General features: G+C 41.9%; 1 protein-coding gene across 3 annotated transcripts in view; it reads right to left on the reverse strand.

Moving 5' to 3' along the window:
• Positions 1-18,445, reverse strand: part of CDK15 (cyclin dependent kinase 15) — a 243,718-nt gene that overhangs the window by 111,099 nt on the left and 114,174 nt on the right. The gene's annotated exons all lie outside the window — the stretch shown is intronic.

Below are 18,445 nucleotides of genomic sequence, written 5' to 3' on the forward strand. Positions count from 1 at the left end.
TAGTTAGTATAATAAAAATGCTGATCTCTAAGGAACACTGCTACGTACAAAGAGAAGTAAGGTACCGTTTTAATCTGCATGATCAACCCTACCAGGCAATATGCCTGATTTAATAAGGTTGATCATGCTTACAGAGGCTCTCTAAAAGGGTTTTCCGATATTTTAATACTGATGACCTTTTCTTCTAGTTCATTGGTATCTGATCGGTGGGGGTCCAGTATCTGATCGGTGGGGACCCCCACCAATCAGCTGTTTGAGAAGGCAGAGGTGCTCCTGTCTGTGAGCTCACCAAGCATAGCACCGTACATTGTACAGCAGCTGTGCTTGGTATCACAGATCAGCCCCATACACTACTATGGCGCTGAGCTGTGCCTAGGCCTTGTGACCGATGAACGTGACGTGACTTGGCCTAGGGAAAGCAGCAAGAAGGCCGTGGTGCTACTGCGAGCGCTGCTGCCTTCTCAAACAGCTGATCGACGGGGTTCCCAGGTGTTGGACACCCCCCATCCCATCAGATACTGATGATCTATCCAGAGGAAAGGTCATCAGTATTAACATTTCAGAAAACCCCTTTAAGTGTTTTCTATACTATGAGTAAAAAAACAAAAAAAATTGAATAAAATATCAAACATGTTCATGAATAAGTAAATGGTGTTTTATTCATTTATTTATTTTTTTGCTTCTACGCTTCTACTTTGCATTTCACTTGAATCTCGCATTGAGGTCTGAATTGTTTCTGCATGCCCCCGATCTGCAATATTAATATTATTTTATATAGAACGGCAGACAAATACTGATGTGCTGTTATTTCATATTGCTGTTGGGGGTCTGCTGGAAGATGGTATCTTTAAGGAGCAACGAGCTTGTGGGAAAAACTCCCTCTTTCTTTCTAATCTTCTGTCTTCTTGATGTTTGCAGATTGTTTTATTAACAAGTGCCACATTCAATACCGAGTATTGCCCAAAAGTGAACTGAAGCAACTGCAAAACTATCAAAGCAGTAGAAAGCATACATAATTCATAGGGACCCTTTAATCTCTTCAGGGTAGAGAGAAATCAAAACAATTTGAATACAATGTATTGAAAGTGACCTGATGGTTGTATGGCACTGTGAATAAGTCTACTCATTCTCTCCATGAGACACATCAGAACAACTCTATGTGATGTAAAGAGCAGGTAGGTGGTAAAGCTGAGTATAAGGAGGTGTCTCCTGAAGGGCTTGTTCAGCTACTTCTCCCTGCAGATGTACATTATGTATGTAGAGTGAAATAATGCAAGACGACGGCACCTCTGACTGAGTATAAGGTAGCGTAACTGGCGGATCTCATGACTGATTGATCAATGGTAACAGGTTGTACAGGATTAAAATGAAATAACTGTGTTCTTCCATGAACAGCGCCACACTTGTACACAGGTTGGATTTGTATTGCAGTTCAGTTTTACTCAAGTGAAGGGGGCTCATTTGCAATACCACACACAACCTGTGGACAAGTGCGGCAAAACACGGTTCTCAAAAATACCAATAACATCCGTGTGACCTCTGTGTTGATCCGTTTTTTTTTTTTTTTGTGGATCCATTGTAACAATGCCTGTCCTTGTCACAAAACAGACAATAGGACATGTTTTATCTTTTTTTGTGGAACAGACATGCTGACATACGGACACAGAATGCACAGTCATTTCCGTTTTTTTCCAAGCCCCATTGAAGTGAATACAGACCTGTAAAAAAATGGAAAACAAATACGTTCGTGTGCATGAGCCCTTAAACTGAGGTAAGCCAAGCAAAGCTGAAACAATGTGCTTTGATTGGACTTATTCTTTAAAATAGAGACAGAGACCAACGCTGACAATCCTACTTTGACACATAGGGCTACATTCACACATTATGGATTTGCCTAGGGTCTGATTAAAAAAGACAGACATATGTCATTCTGTATGTCATCTGTATACTTGGATCGTAACACGGAAAAGAATAGTGCATGACAAATGTGCAGTGCCGAAAATCAGACCTGTGAATTGATCCCTCGAATTTCATAGGTGTCAGGAGTTCTCCAGCCAAATCATTATACAGGGTGGGCCATTTATATGGATACACCTTAATAAAATGGGAATGGTTGGTGATATTAACTTCCTGTTTGTGGCACATTAGTATATGTGAGGGGGGAAACTTTTCAAGATGGCTGGTGACCATGGCGGCCATTTTGAAGTCGGCCATTTTGAATCCAACTTTTGTTTCAATAGGAAGAGGGTCATGTGACACATCAAACTTATTGGGAATTTCACAAGAAAAACAATGGTGTGCTTGGTTTTAACGTAACTTAATTCTTTCATGAGTTATTTACAAGTTTCTGACCACTTATAAAATGTGTTCAATGTGCTGCCCATTGTGTTGGATTGTCAATGCAACCCTCTTCTCCCACTCTTCACACACTGATAGCAACACCGCAGGAGAAATGTTAGCACAGGCTTCCAGTATCCGTAGTTTCAGGTGCTGCACATCTCGTATCATCTGAAGGCAATCGTCTATGCTGTGAAGATACAAGATGTGCAGCACCTGAAACTACGGATACTGGAAGCCTGTGCTAGCATTTCTCCTGCGGTGTTGCTATCAGTGTGTGAAGAGTGGGAGAAGAGGGTTGCATTGACAATCCAACACAATGGGCAGCACATTGAACACATTTTATAAGTGGTCAGAAACTTGTAAATAACTCATGAAAGAATTAAGTTACGTTAAAACCAAGCACACCATTGTTTTTCTTGTGAAATTCCCAATAAGTTTGATGTGTCAAATGACCCTCTTCCTATTGAAAAAACAAAAGTTGGATTCAAAATGGCCGACTTCAAAATGGCCACCATGGTCACCACCCATCTTGAAAAGTTTCCCCCCTCACATATACTAATGTGCCACAAACAGGAAGTTAATATCACCAACCATTCCCATTTTATTAAGGTGTATCCATATAAATGGCCCACCCTGTAGATGGCTGTGCTGGGAGGGTTGCCATGCTGACCAGCCAAGTCCCGAGCCAATTAGGTTTCTGACACTGTGTTCAATCCCAGAGCTAGGTGGGGGATTTAAAGGGGTTGTCCCACGAAAAATATTCTACATTCAAACCAGCACCTGGATCTGAATACTTTTGTACTTGCATGTAATTAAAAATGTAGCATAGTTACTGAGTTATGCAATAAAATCTATCTGTATGGTGTCACCTGCTGTTTTTTTCCCCTTGTTCTGCTCACTGAGATGCCGCACATGCTCAGTTTCATCCTTCCACTGCCTCCTGAGCTTAGACACGCCTCCTGAGCTGTGATAGGGAGAGCTGAGACATACCGCCTTAGCTGCAGCAGGAAAGACACTCCCTTGAGCTTTCAGCTTGATATAAATCTAGCAGAGAAATCAATGGGGAGATCTATGGTTCCACGTGTGGTACAGGGCTGGTTCTAGCTTTGTTGATTTTCCTTTTGTACATTAGTCATGAGATAGCCCCTTTAAGTCTGCTGATTTTTAATTGACTTGCCTGTTATTTTATTTGTATCTGGGCTCTATACTGTGCATCTTTCTATTGACTTTTCCTGTGAACGGACTACTGGCTTGTTTTTGGATTTATTCTTTGCCTGCTGTTCCTGTTTATATCAACTCTCCTGGTAACTGACCTTGGCCTGTCTCTGGATTAACCTGTCATGTACTGCATTGAGTGTGTGAGTCTCTCTTCTTGTGACCACCAGCCGAGTACATAATAAACTGACATTCCCAGTGTTAATTAACACTTGGGGTATTAGATTTATTTACTTATTTATATAGCACTGACATATTCCATAGCGCTTTACAGACATTATAATCACTTGCTGTGCCCCAATGGAATTCACAGTACCACATGATGTCCAAGCTTTATTTTGTGTATTATTCTTGTAACGGTCACGTCCACACACACACAGGGGGAGGGATAGTGACCACTGCGCTCCACCCTCACCCCTGGCCCTGCCTACTTGCCTCACGAGTCCTGATGACAGGGGACAACTGGACGACAGTCCCTAACTTAGGATACGTGCAGGGAAGACAGACAAGACAAAATACGGAACATGAACGGACCGGGTCAGAACCAAGAGAGCTACGCAGAACAAAGGGTTAAGCAAAGAATGGTCAAGAGAAGCCGGGGTCAAATACCAGGAGAGCAGAGAAGTACCAGAGGAGTCCTAAGAGAGTAGTCAGGTGGGAGCCGAGGTCACAATACCAGGACGGATGCGCAGTACAGGAGGAGCAGGCAAAGGATCGTCAAGGAACGGAATCAGGTGAGTATTCAGTAGTCCAACAAATAGCCAGGCACCTAGAAATTAACAGGCAACCTGTTACTAGCAGGCTGCCTGTATTTATAGTGGGGAGTGAGGGTCATGTGACGTGGCCAGCGTCACATGACCGACAGACCAACCAGTTGAGCACCAAGTGATCAGCTCGGCGCTCAAGGCAGACTTAGGAGCAGGGAGCCACCCAGCAGTAAAGCCGCCCTGGGAATGAGGTCAAACACAGATCCTCATTCCCAAAGCTAAGCAACAGGTCTGCGGGTAATGGGGGACCGAGTGCACCTTCGGAACCCCGTTACAATTCTTTATTCTGTGGTGCAAACCCCATTTACTTGCATTGGATTTGGAAGGTTAGCACATTTCATAAGAATTTAGGTGCAGAATCTGTGCCTAAATTCTCATTAAATCCATGATGTGCAAACACACCCTAACTTTACAGAGCAGTGAAATATGTTAATGGCAGGTAGTTGGTCAAGACCAAATATATTTGAACATTTTATTGCTGCTTAAAGCAATTAGTCATGTATCATGTAGACAAAAGTTAATACAAGACATTTACTAATGTATTGTGATTGTCCATATTGTCTCCTTTGCTGGCTGAATTCATTTTGCCATCACAATGTAAACTGTTCGTATTCAGGGGTTGCGACCACCCTGAAATCCAGCAGCGATGGCTGTGCTTGCACACACCAGGAAACAGTATTTTCCTATAGTGTGCATGCACGGCCACTGCTGCTGCATTGCAGGGTAACTCCTGGATACCAGGAGTGTCTAATGTGATGGAATTTTTTTATTTTAGAGCATAAGATATAGAAATGGTTATTGCCCCTGGTAAGAGGAGGAGATTGAATTGCAAAACCTTTTTGATGTACCAATTAGGGAGCTGTGTTCCACATGCTATGAATCAAAGGCATGATTTAGTTCTCCATTATTAAAATATGAGTTGTGACCACTAAAGCAGTTTTCGTATCCTGTTATCTACACTAGATGGGTCTACATATTTTGCTGTACCTGATTTTTTTCATGTGATCGGTTCAGCGCTGTAGACTATGTTACGTGATTAGACTTGTTTGGTCTATTCATGCTATATATGAACAATTATATTTTGGCACCATCTACCTATGAGGAAGGACCACTGTAGGGCCGAAACGGTCAGCAGTGCAATACCTGTGATTGTATGGATACTAAATAAAGACTGGAGCTTTTTATTAACAAGGATGCTGGAGCACCTCTCTACATTTCTATCAATGGGTCACCATGTGTATGTATTTGTATCGTGTCTATACGTGCATGTGTGTGTTTTTTGTGTACATCCATGTATATATGATATCCCTTTGACACAGCGTGGCAGTGTTTTGTGCATTTCTGAAAGCCTACTAGGATTTCAATTTTACCCGTTGTATTTATTTTTTAAGTGTTTGACATTTAATCCAAAACATCATTCTCATTTAAATTGCTGTACTTTAATATATCAAGGATTTCCAGGACATTTTTAGTTTTGGGTTTCTTTAAAATAAAAACCATCAAGTTTACACACATACAAGCAAAACACATTTATTCTAAAACATGCGGTTTTAGTGCATTTTTCAGATGTGAGCTGTTTGTATCTTGACAGCACTCAACGTCCCTATGTGAACCCAGCCTGATGCATTCTTGCATGCAAATTGTAGTTTTTCTAATATAATGTGATGTAATTTGTGGGGATTTGTACTTTTAAAAAAGAAAAAAAAAAGTGCAAATGTGTTATAGTGCTGGACATCATTAAAAAGTCATTATTTGACCATAACGGAAACTCGTGATGTGATGGTGACAGCCAGAGCATATTGTGCATGAGCCCATTGAAACTGTCCTCACCCCTCTAATGTCTGCCAGAAGCAGCCAATGTGACCTGCATAAAGTACACAACCAGAGATGAGTGAATCGTTGTGGTATTTAGACTGCGGAACAGATGTGCTGTAGAATAGCTCTGGAGACCCCTACAAATCCTACATAGCATATGTCTATTTATCTCCATTTCATATTCCTTTGAAGAAACCAAAATGGCAGCCAAACTTCTCTGGTCAGCAAGATCAGACTACTGCCACATCAATAATCCGACCAGAAAGTATCTTTGGAATGGGGCAGTCTCTGGAGCTTGAAACTGAGAAATTCATGTCTGGGTTGCCTCCTTTTTTCAGATGGTGTGAATTTAAATAAACCAAGGAGATTTTCTTGAAGAGCGCCAGCTTTTGTTCTGTCCACACACTGCAGAGATCGAAGTTTACATAAAAATCCAATCCTTTGTCCATGTAAAATATCAGATATAAGCCAGCAACTGTTTGAGTACTGCCAATATTGCAGAATTTTGTGTAATATCTATGTTTAACTCATTGGCTTATGGACCAAAGCTGCCTATACACATTAGATGTGTCTTGGTCAAACTCACCAAGTTTGGCGCCACCAGCCAAGAGCCAACCATCTAATGTGTATGGGGCCTTCTAACTTTCCCCCAATAACAGATGGTGGGGAGATAAGGATTGGGCATGTTGGATTTCAGCTGGATTCAAGCATTCATGTGTGTGTGTGTGTGTGTGTGTGTGTGTGTGTGTGTGTGTGTGTAATGGTCAATGTTCTATGCAACAGAGAGAGAGAAATAAGCTGTTGCTAGAGATCTCTGAGGTTGCCTCTTTTGGAGGAAAACAGAATCGGAGAAGAAAATTTCAGCTTTTCAGACCCTAGGGCAAGGGTCTAAAAGCCCCACATTATTAGTTATCTAATATGTACGGTCAGCTTTGGGACAACATTTGCTATGAATTCATGGGCACTACGCCTTCAACAGCTGGGAAAGGGGAAATCATTGATCTCTAGATAGTACAGGATATGAGCTGCATATCACGATTTCCCCAGAGCTTGACGACCCATGAATGCTTCTTGTTGTGTTCATGGTCTACAAAACATTTCATACATTGTTAGAGTGTGCTCACTATAGAAACCAATGATCTCAACTTTCTCGGTTATTCACACTACGGTGACTTCAATGCAAACAGACCAAACTACATTGACAAAGCAAGGCCTTTTTGGTATCAACCCTCATATGTAGGTTTGGGTGGTGAAAAGGTTAACAATGAGATCCCCCCTCCAACTGCACACACATCCTGCTGAATATTTTTGCAGGGTTGTTTGCTTGTCTAGTAAACTCTGACTGCAGAGGTAATCAGGGCTCTGTTTTACATTAGCCTGGCTGCCCCAGAGAGGCTCCTCAAGGATTTCACGAGGCTCTCAAGCTGCTAGAACCTGTGTTTTGTCGTAGATATTGAACTTTTATTGTGCTAAATGCATGAGTTTATGTGTTTCTGGATGTGCAGGAACATATTATAGGTTTGTTCACCAGAAGTACACCAGAAAGCAGAGTAATAAATGACATTTGTGTCAAGTTCATTACAATCTACATCAAATTTGAATGTCTTAATTTCCTACTAGGTAGAATAGAAACTTTATTGCCAGACTGTGAAAATTACAATAGCATTTCTTAATCTTCAAATATATAAAAACACAATAGGTTTAGCGCTCCACAGGCCTACAAATACATTCATTTGTGAACATTTAAAAGTTGCACTGAAGGATAAAAACTCTCTGAACTTGCATGTTTTTGGCTTAATGACTCCATGCTTAAACTGAGAGGGTTGTGATTGGTCCTGCAAAATCCTATTTACAGCACCAACACATTGCTTCTCAAAAATTTCCAACAATTCTGAAAAATGATGACTAATTATGGATCTAGTGGCTTTTGCCAGTCTACATATCAAGTGCTGTTCCTTCAGCATAGCCACCCTGAACTGCACTAGAGCACACTCAATAGCAGATTGGAAACTTTCTGCTAAGTATCAACACTAAACCCACATTTTTGAACTTTCTTAAAAATGTATACACTGTTGGGCCTTGTTTACAGTGGCATATATGGTGGCAGAAAGATCATCCGAGATAGTAATTGATAGAATTCTTCTATTCCAAACTAATCTGAAAATGCTCCTAGGTGTTCTTCGTGCAATCAGTTACTATCTCCTTAGTTTTCCCCACATTCAGAAACAGATTATTCTCCTCAGTCCATCTCTCCAGATGTTATATCTCAGACTGATATGTGGTCTCATCCTCATTCATAATCTGGCCAATTAATATCATATCATCAGAAGTTACATGTCACACAATCAGAAGTGTAAAGGGAGAATAAGACAGAATTCAAAGAACGCCCCTGTGGTACAGCTCTTCCAACCCTAAACACCTGATTCATATCAGTTAGGAAGCTCATTATAGCTAACTGCATAAGGCTGGGTTCCCACATTCAGTCTTTTTGATGCAGTTTTTGAAGTCAGAGCCAGTAACAGATCATAAACGGAAGACACATGTAAAGCAAACTCTGAGTCTTCTACTCTTTTTGAAACCAATCTAAAAAACTTCCAGCAGATTCAAAAACCACATTAAAAAAACTTGAACATGGAAACTCTGTCTTCATCTATTGACAGCCTAAGTCTCCATAAGTTTTCTACCAGCTGTGAGAGTATCACGGTGCTAAATGCTCAACTAAAGGATACAAATAAAATTTACACATAATTAACTCTAACATTCACGTGTTTCAAGACTGTGTGCATAGCCAAAGCTACCGCATTCTTTGTAGATTTACTCCTCGTATAAGCAAATTTGAAATGGTCCTCCTTACCCACCAATACCTCACTGATGTGGCTTCAAACTAACTCCTCAAAACATTTAATTACCAATGGCATTAAAGCTAGAAGACAGTAATTATTAAGAGAGATAGTGGAAGGCTTTTTGGGCTTTGACACAACAACCCCTCTCTTGAGCTTTCAGGAACCCATCCGAACATTTTTGTAAAACAGGTGCCAAATCACATGCACACAAGTTTGGAAGCAACGAGAGAAGCAAGATAAATATTTCGACTAGTCTTTACCCTATGTCCTGTGAACAGATTTGGCTTGGGGCCATGTCAATGGGTGTTATTGAAGGGTGTTATTAAACGGTATAAATAAGATAATAATGCACTTAGTAAAGTAGATGCAAGCATTAGATATGGACAAAGTCCTCACTCTGATATGATAATCTCTGAGACACCTAGTCAATATATTTTGATCAAAACACATCTAAGCCCGCCTACCATGCGCCAAGGTGGTCTCATGTCAGGCGGGTCCTACGCTAAACCTACCTAAGCCATTGGGCTTCTATGTTCAGGAACGCAGACGCCGCACATATGGTGTGCTGCTCCTAGTCACCTCCATGTGCATCACCTCCATGTGATTTTTTTGTTATTAAACGGTCTCTACCATTTAATTCCTGTACATCTGGATCTGGACTCCACAGCAGGGGAACCACCAGGCTGCTACCTCTTGGAGTAGTCTCTGTTCTAGTGACAGCTGATCCAAGAGGGTCAACAGACAATGGTGCGAACCCCTGAGGGGTCAGGCAAAACCATAATCAGGGACAAGCTGAAGTCAGGGCAGGTAGAATTCATATGATAGGATAAACAGTCCAAGGTCAGGGTGGGCAGTTCAGGGTCAGAACGGAGATGAGCTATAGGTCAGGTCAGGCAGAAAAGGGTCAATCCGGGAAACAAGCAGAAGTTGGTACACAAGCAGACAAACATAGAACAGCACACCTTTGCAGGACACTAGCGGACTAGAACCTATTGCTCAGGCACCTTCCCATAGGGGAAGGTACCCTAAGTACCCCTGGATAGCCAACCACTGGCTGAGGAAGAATAGGGTGTGCGCTCTGGCCTTTTAAGGCGCATGTGGCCTATGGGCAGAGAGAGGCCTGGCTAGCAGGAAGCAGTCTGCAGCCAGCATGGAGGGACAGAGCTACTCTGGCGCCGGGGGACATTAACATGGGGTATTCGTTCTTTATAACTGGCTCAATAATCGGTCCATATAAATGGACCTCAAGACTAAGTTCACAAAGTGTGATTTTTGCCAAGTAGAGAGTGGGATATAAGGCCTCATATACAGGGCTGCATTAGGGTACTTTCACACTTGCGGCAGAGGATTCCGGCAGGCAGTTCCGTCAAAACGAATGTAAACTGATGGCATTTGTCAGACGGATCAGGATCCTGATCCGTATGACAAATTTCATTGAAATGCCGGATCCGGCATTTATTTTTTTCACATTTTTTGCGGTCTTAGCATGCACAGACCGCAGTGCCGGATCCGTTTTGCCGGAACACTCGGGGACGGATCCGGCATTAATGCATGTCAATGGGAAAAATGTCTGCGTTCCGGCAAGTGTTCTGGAATTTTGGACGGAGATAGAACCGCAGCATGCTGCGGTATTATCTCTGTCCTGAAAAGTCAAAAAGACTGAACTGAAGACATCCTGATGCATGTGTGAAAGTACCCTACAGATGCATTTTGTATGGACTTTTAAAGGAAATCTGTCATGAGATAGATTAGTATCAATCCAATGTACACTCCAGATGCATACTGGTCACTACTTTGTATGGCCCTTGGTCCCATCTTCATAGCTACTGCCAATATGGAGAAATAAGTGTTTTTTATTTTATGTTAATTTGCCCCTAGGTGCAACGATAGTGGTGCTGTTGCACCTCGTTGCACCCTGAGGCTCCGTTCCATATCTCCTATGCTGCACCTTCACTGCTAAGACTGACAGGCCAGGCAGTGAAAATATATTCACCCCTGGCCCTGAATATTCAAGAGAGTGCGTTTGGCGCACGAGCTGTACAGAGACGAAGACTGCCAGCGCCAAGCACTCCATCCCTGGATGGTGCTTGGACGAAATGCACAACTCCACGTACCTCTCATTTTATATGGAGGTACACAGTAATTTTTGTTTAAACACACGCCATATAACAGGGATATTCTCCCCTAGAAGAAACGTGATGCCTCCTCGAGGTGCCATATAGCGGTACAGAGGATCTCTACGGTTCCATAAAATGGAATCAGAAAAAATCTCGCTACGTCTTTTCTTTATACTTCAATATTACCTAGCCAAAGGAAGCACTGAAACCTCTAATAAACTGCTAGTGTGAATCCTGCCTAAAGTGTAGCTTCACCTCATGTTTTCAACTTTTATTGCATTTTTTTTTTTTATTTAGCAGGAAACTCCCTTTGTACAAATGTGAACAAAACGAGACATTTGTCTCATCCACAAGAGCGGCATAATCCCTCAGTCCAGTCTCAGCTGCTGAGATCAGCTCTCAGAGGTAAAACTGCTCTTTAAGTTCATCCCTATTTACTAAAATGAGGGAAAACAATTTCAACAGTTTTCTTAAATCCTTATTTACCTGCTGCTGACGAGTTCTGCTGATGTTTCATGGATTAAATAGCCGCACATATAACGGTTGAATTATTTTTATTATGTACAGACGAGAAACTGTCGGTACATTCTCAGTGGGATAAAGCAGCAGGACGTGTCTCCAAGAAGCTTTAATGTTATGTTAAGGGGGCAGTGTGGAGACCTTTCCTGCTGACAGAATGCCCTAGAAGTGTGTCTGTCATGAGCGATGACAACATGGAAAATGTTACTAGTGTTTCACAACAGGTTCCGATCCTCATATCAAAAATGTTACTAAAGTAAACTAAGACATCATCTAAATGCCACAGTTCAGGTATTATAATGGCTTGGTAATAGGCTAGGTCTACACGACGACATTTGTCGCGCGACATTTTGTTGCACCAATGTCGCGCGACAATTTTTATAATGGCAGTCTATGGTGTCGCACTGCAACATGCAACATGCTGCGACTGCGACGCAACAGACGCAGAAAATCCATTTGAGATGGATTTTTCTGCGACTGTCGCGTCGCAGTCGCAGCATGTCGCATGTTGCAGTGCGACACCATAGACTGCCATTATAGAAATTGTCGCGCGACATTGGTGCAACAAAATGTTGCAGTGTAGTTGCGCCCTATCTGTCGCGCTACTTATTGTCGAGCGACAAATGTCGTCGTGTAGACCTAGCCATACAGTCCAGAGAGAGATATACATTTTAGAAGACAGCATAGAACTGACTAGAAGCAGCAAAATCACTCATGTTAAAGGGATTCTGTCATCAGATTTTACCCCTATAACCTAAAGATATCCTCATGTCCGGACTAATAAGAAGAACCCTAAGCTGGCCTTATTAAACCTCACTGTGGCTCTATTTGTCCAAAAAACAGGTTTTTATAACCTGCCAATCACTTACTTAAGGTGCCCAAGGGGAGGTCCGTTAATACAGGGTGCCCGGCCGCACCCCTCGCCGTCCGGTGCCCAGCGCCGCCTTCCGTCTTCATCGCCGCCTTCTACAGCTCAGCGCCGCCTCTGCAATCCTCCCGTCCCTCTGCCAGATCCCGCGCCTGCGCACTAAGCTCAGCAAATCGGCAGGTCATATTAGGGTTGAGCGAAGTGCGCATCAGGCCGGCGCATGCGCACTTCGCTCAATGAAGCCGCTGCCAGGAGTCCGCACGGGCGCATAAGGCCGAGCCTAGTGCGCAGGCGCGGGATCTGGCAGAGGGACGGGAGGATTGCAGAGGCGGCGCTGAGCTGTAGAAGGCGGCGCTGAAGACAGGGAAGGCGGCGGTGATTGGCAGGTTATAAAAACCTGTTTTTTGGACAAATAGAGCCACAGTGAGGTTTAATAAGGCCAGCTTAGGATTCTTCTTATTAGTCCGGACATGAGGATATCTTTAGGTTATAGGGGTAAAATCCCTTTAATTATAATTTGTACTTACCACCAAAACATATCCTAGCAATATTAACCCCTTGACAATATGCGGTAGACATGTAAGGGTACTTTCACACTAGCGTTAAAGTTTTCCGGTATGGAGTTCCGTCCTAGGGGCTCTATACCGGAAAAAAATGCTTCAGTTTTGTCCCAATGCATTCTGAATGGAGAGCAATCTGTTCAGTATGCATCAGGATGTCTTCAGTTCAGTCACTTTTACTTTATTTGGCTGGAGAAAAAAAACGCAGCATGAAATGTATTGAAATGTATTAATCCCGGATCCGGTACCAAGTGTTCCGGAAAAACTGATCCGGTTTTCCGGTCTGCACATGCGCAGACCTTTAAAAATGTAAAAATAAATAAATTCCAATGTAGGCCTGTAGGTGGCAGTACTGCATTGGAATATACTACATTTCCCATACACTAATGTATTAAATCCCATTAGTGTATGGGAAAAGCAATCTAGTGATTGCACAAGGGAATCTGTCATCTAGATAAATCGACATTAAATGAAAAAAAAATATCCACTTATATCCATATGCTAATGAGGAATTAAGGTGCGGAGATGTTATCAGATCCTATGTAGCAAGAAGACCGGCACTTCGCATAGATTTCAATCAGTGAATACATTTATTGGTCACATATTATGTCATAGTGACGTGTTTCAGCACCAATGTGCTTTCTTCAGACTATGCACAAACATCTCACATCGGTTCTTTTAAATAGACAAATGAAATACAGAGAAACTGACATCATCAGCAGGGCTCCTCCCCCTCAGTGATGACAATAAGCAATATAATGAAAAGTATACAGAAGGATATTATCCAATCCATTTGGTTATTCAATTCCGCTAGAGAAAAAAGGGAAATACATTTATAAATTGTATACTTAAAGGGGTTGTCCGAGTTATGAAAAAAATATATATAGCACTGAAAATCTGATGGGCAGCAATATATAAGTAAGCTGAGCAAGTTTTATGCAAAAAAATATATATATATTTCCTCATTTCCCTGGTTCTTTTCTGGCCCTTTGTTTACATGCAATAAAAGCAATCTCTGCCCCTCCCCCTGCACTGCTAAGGGAGTGAATACAAGAGCTGCCCTGAGTGACATGTCTGCCTGCTGGGAGACTCTGCAGCATGTTGTATGTGTAGGACTACAAGTCCCAGCTGTATAATGACACTGCTAAGGGAGTGGATACAAAAACTGCCCTGATTGCTGGGAGAATCAACAGCAACTTGTAAGTGTAGAACTACAAGTCCCAGCTGTATAATGACACTGCTAATTCACACAGGATCTTCCCCCTACCTTCTTGTGCAATGCTCTCTCTAGTCTGTCAGCTCCTGTGCCCAGAATTGTCACTGCTCCAGCTACCCAGTCTGTGCAGCTGAAGGGGTTAAGAATCCTAGGAGAGAGCAGACGTACTGAAGGGGGGCGTGGCCAGCACAGTGACGTCTCGTTTACAGGCTTGTAAACGAACTTTATCAGAGCAGGGAGAGAAGCTGACATCACAGGTCATGTGACCCTCAGTGAAATCTGAGAAACCAGGCACATGTGACCCTCAGTGAAATCTGAGAAACCAGGCACTGCAGATAAAGTGAGTTAATTGGAAAGCTGTTACATTTGCCTAGTTAGGAACATAGAAAGAACAAAAAAATAACTCGGACAACCCCTTTAATTATTACAAATAAAAAAGCAGGATACATCAAAGAAAACAATGATGGATCCAGTAGGCCTTTAGTAACAATTTATTTATGTCACCCCCATGACAGGGTAACGAAACACCCTATATAATTTGATAACGCAGTACCCTTCATTTTCACTAACAAAAACACAATATCGCACAACTGCGTTATCAAATTATTGAGGGTGTGGAAGTTTTTGGGGATGTATTTTGTGCTGCTGGCAGAATTTTGTGATAGACTGTGGTATTTGGCTCTGTTGCAGTTGTATAATGTGCCACAATATGGTATTGCTGGCCCTGCCTACTTGTGTTGGCCCTGCCTTCCATCAATTTGGACGTGACTACAAAATTGGGGCACTTTTAGTATTTTTTCCAGGGCCTCTTTAAGTTCCCAGTCTGCCCCTGCATGTAGCAGTATATATTCTACTAATGAAATGCGCGCTTTTATTCTGTATGAAGAAAATAGATTTTTGTCTCCCTCTTGTGGCTGGAGAAGAAACAGCAAATAACAGTATACTGACTGTCAGCTGAAAGAGTCAGTGTAGATTTGTTTGTTTGGAGATTGGTTTGTAGAGTTCTCACACTGGAGAGCTGTCATTCTGTCTGGAGAACAGACATGGAGGGAACAATGTATTCAACAGTGAACTTCTTTTAATTACTCTACTATGCCATACTTTATTGTTGTATAATGACATATACCAGCTAGACAGAGGCCAAAAGACACAATTTTGGCCTCCACCTAATAGTGTGTATGTTGTCAGCTTTCCCGACATGATGTGAACATAACCTAATATCTAAAAAAAAAGGTAAAAACTTATTTAAAGGGGTTATGCCATGACTGAGGTGAAAAATGAAAATCAGACATCCTATAGTACATGACAAGCTGTTTCTGACAAAGCTGAACCAGCCCTGTACCAAACATGGGTCTAGAGATCTCCATATTTACTGCTTCAATTGCTCTGCTAGATTATCTTCAGCCTGACAGCTCAGGGGGCATGTCCTTTCTGCTGCAGCTCTCGCCCTGTAACTGCCACAGATTCTAACAGAACATATGGCTGCCAGCAGTTGAAGATTTAGGCCTCTTTCACACAACCGTTTTTTTGGGTTTTTTTCGTTTTGCGGGCCGTTTTTTGCGGTCCGTATATGGTTCGTATACAGGTCCATTAATTTCAATGGTTCCGCAAAAAAAACGGAATGTACTCCGTATGCATTCCATTTCTGTACTTCCGTTTTTCCGTTCCGTTGAAAGATAGAACATGTCCTATATTTGGCCGCAAATCACGTTCCGTGGCTCCATTAAAGTCTATGCGTCCGCAAAAAAAGGAATGCATACGGAAATGCATCCGTATGTCTTCCGTATCCGTTCCGTTTTTTGCGGAACCATCTATTGAAAATGTTATGCCCAGCCCAATTTTTTCTATGAAATTACTGTATACTGTATATGCCATACGGAAAAACGGAAAAGAAAAACGGAACGGAAACGGAAACACAACGGAAACAAAAAACGGAACAACGGATCTGTTTAAAACGGACCGCAAAACATTGGAAAAGCCATACGGTCGTGTGAAAGAGGCCTTAAACTGAGCATGCTCAGTGACGAAAAAAAAAAAAGAAGAACAAACAGCAGGTGGCGCTATACAGATACATTTTAGTGAATAGCTCACTGGCTATACAACATTTTTAATTACATGCTATTACAAAAATATTCAGATCACAGTCCTGATTTTTAAAAATGTCAAATATGTTTTGTGACACACACCCTTTAAGTATTAAAGAATTACTGATTTATTGTGGACACAATACACTGATGAGCACACATATCCTGTCATGTCAGCTCTGTGGGCTCAAGGAGAGACCCAGCAAAATTATTAGTCATGACACCCTGCCTCAATGACCAGTATCAGAGATGACTTCAATCCTAGTCATTTAACCCCAGATGCCACAGTCAATAGAGACAGCGGCATCTGAGCGGGTAGACTTAGGGAAAGAGAAGGCTCCCTCTGATATCTAATTAGAGCACCCATGGCAAAATTGCAGGACTATGATCTTGTGAAGGCCAGGTCTACCATAGAAAACTGCCTGTTAAAGCCCTGCCTGTGGCAGGGCTTGACAGGCAGCCAGTAAAAAGCCCTTAGGCTGCAATAGTATTCTATCAGATGGTATCAGAGGATTGCATATTACAAAAATGACAGTAAGAAATTTTTTTATTTTTAAAATAAATGAAAAAATGTAAATCACCCCTTAACCCCTTTTACAAATAAAAATAAACAATACAAAATAAACATAATTGGTATCGCCGTGTATGAAAATGTCTGCACTATTAAATATTAAATATTTCTCAAATATGAAATTTATTTATCATGCACAGTGAACGTCGTAACAGTATGATAAAATAAAATGGACAATTTTACTTTTTTTGGTCACCTCGCCACCCAATAGAACTGAATAAAAAGTTATTGCAAAGTTTTATGTTGCTGCTGAAGAAAAGAAATAGACAAAACTGGTCTGTAGCTGCCCGTACATGTAAACATATACCCGCCTAATAGACGTAAGACCGGCCTGTGAGAACATAGGGGTTGCTCGAAAGGGCTAGAAAATGCAGATATCCAAACACTGCTAAATGAGACAGTATATCATCGTGATCCCCCATTATATTGGTGTTGGTTTTGCATGGAGCGCCAGCCTCGGCCCCATCTGCTCTGATTAATGTGTCTGCTAATTGTCTGTAGAGTGTCAGTTTTAAGTCAGTGTATCCAAGCCATTGTGAGGGGATGTGGAGCATGTGAATGGAGGGTTTGGGGGCAAAAATGGAGCAGAGCGAGCCCCTCACTAAAACACGGTCACGAGTACCACCCCTCTCTTTCAGGTGATTGATCTATGCTCTGATAAATCCCAAAGCCTATTTTTCCAACCATTAATGCTTCCTTAGCTTCTGATTCTTTTTCATAAGGACTTTTGAACATTTCTCGTGGTTATTAAGGCTTTTGGTCTGGTCTTGTGGTTAAACTGCCTTTGAATGACTAAGAAATGACCAAAAGTAAACATTTAATAAAGGCCATATTCTACACTTGTACAGGCTGAGCAGTCTGATTCATACACATCAGTCCGTGGAGGTCATCTGTCCAATGGGACTCCAACGTCAGACTAGATTACAGATATAGATTAACCTTAGGCCTCATGCACACAACCATATCCATTATGCGTTTCGCAAACCAGGGATCCGCAAAACATGGATACTGGTCGTGTGCATCCCGCACTTTCCGTGCGTTCTATTGTAGAACTGCCTATTCTTGTACGCACATGGACAAGAATAGGACTTTTCTACCTTTTTTGTGGAACAGCCGCACGGACATACGGATGAGGACTACATACTGTGTGCTGTCTGTATTTTTGTAGTCCCTTTTTTTGCAGATCAGATACAAAACAAACAAAAATACAGTTGTGTGTATGAAGCCTTAACATGAGTCAGTGTGTACTTTTGGATGAGAAGGTTACTGAGACTGTCCAGAGTCTTCTAATGCTGCATTTACATTCCCAAATCGTGGGAAGGAACCGTACATGAGATAAGTCATGAGAACAATCCTTCACGATGGCCTGTGGTAAACTATAGCAAAAAATGTGATCTGGCAGATTTTTAGGCAGATTTTTGCTGCAAGCACATTAGTAAATATGGACCAGTGTGCGTCTTATGTTTTCCGATCACAGCAGATGTGTGCCAATAAGGGATGCAGTCACTCCTAGCTTGAGAAGACCTATAG

This window comes from Bufo bufo, chromosome 7 (assembly GCF_905171765.1).
Source record: "Bufo bufo chromosome 7, aBufBuf1.1, whole genome shotgun sequence".
NCBI classification, from domain to species: Eukaryota; Metazoa; Chordata; class Amphibia; order Anura; family Bufonidae; genus Bufo; species Bufo bufo.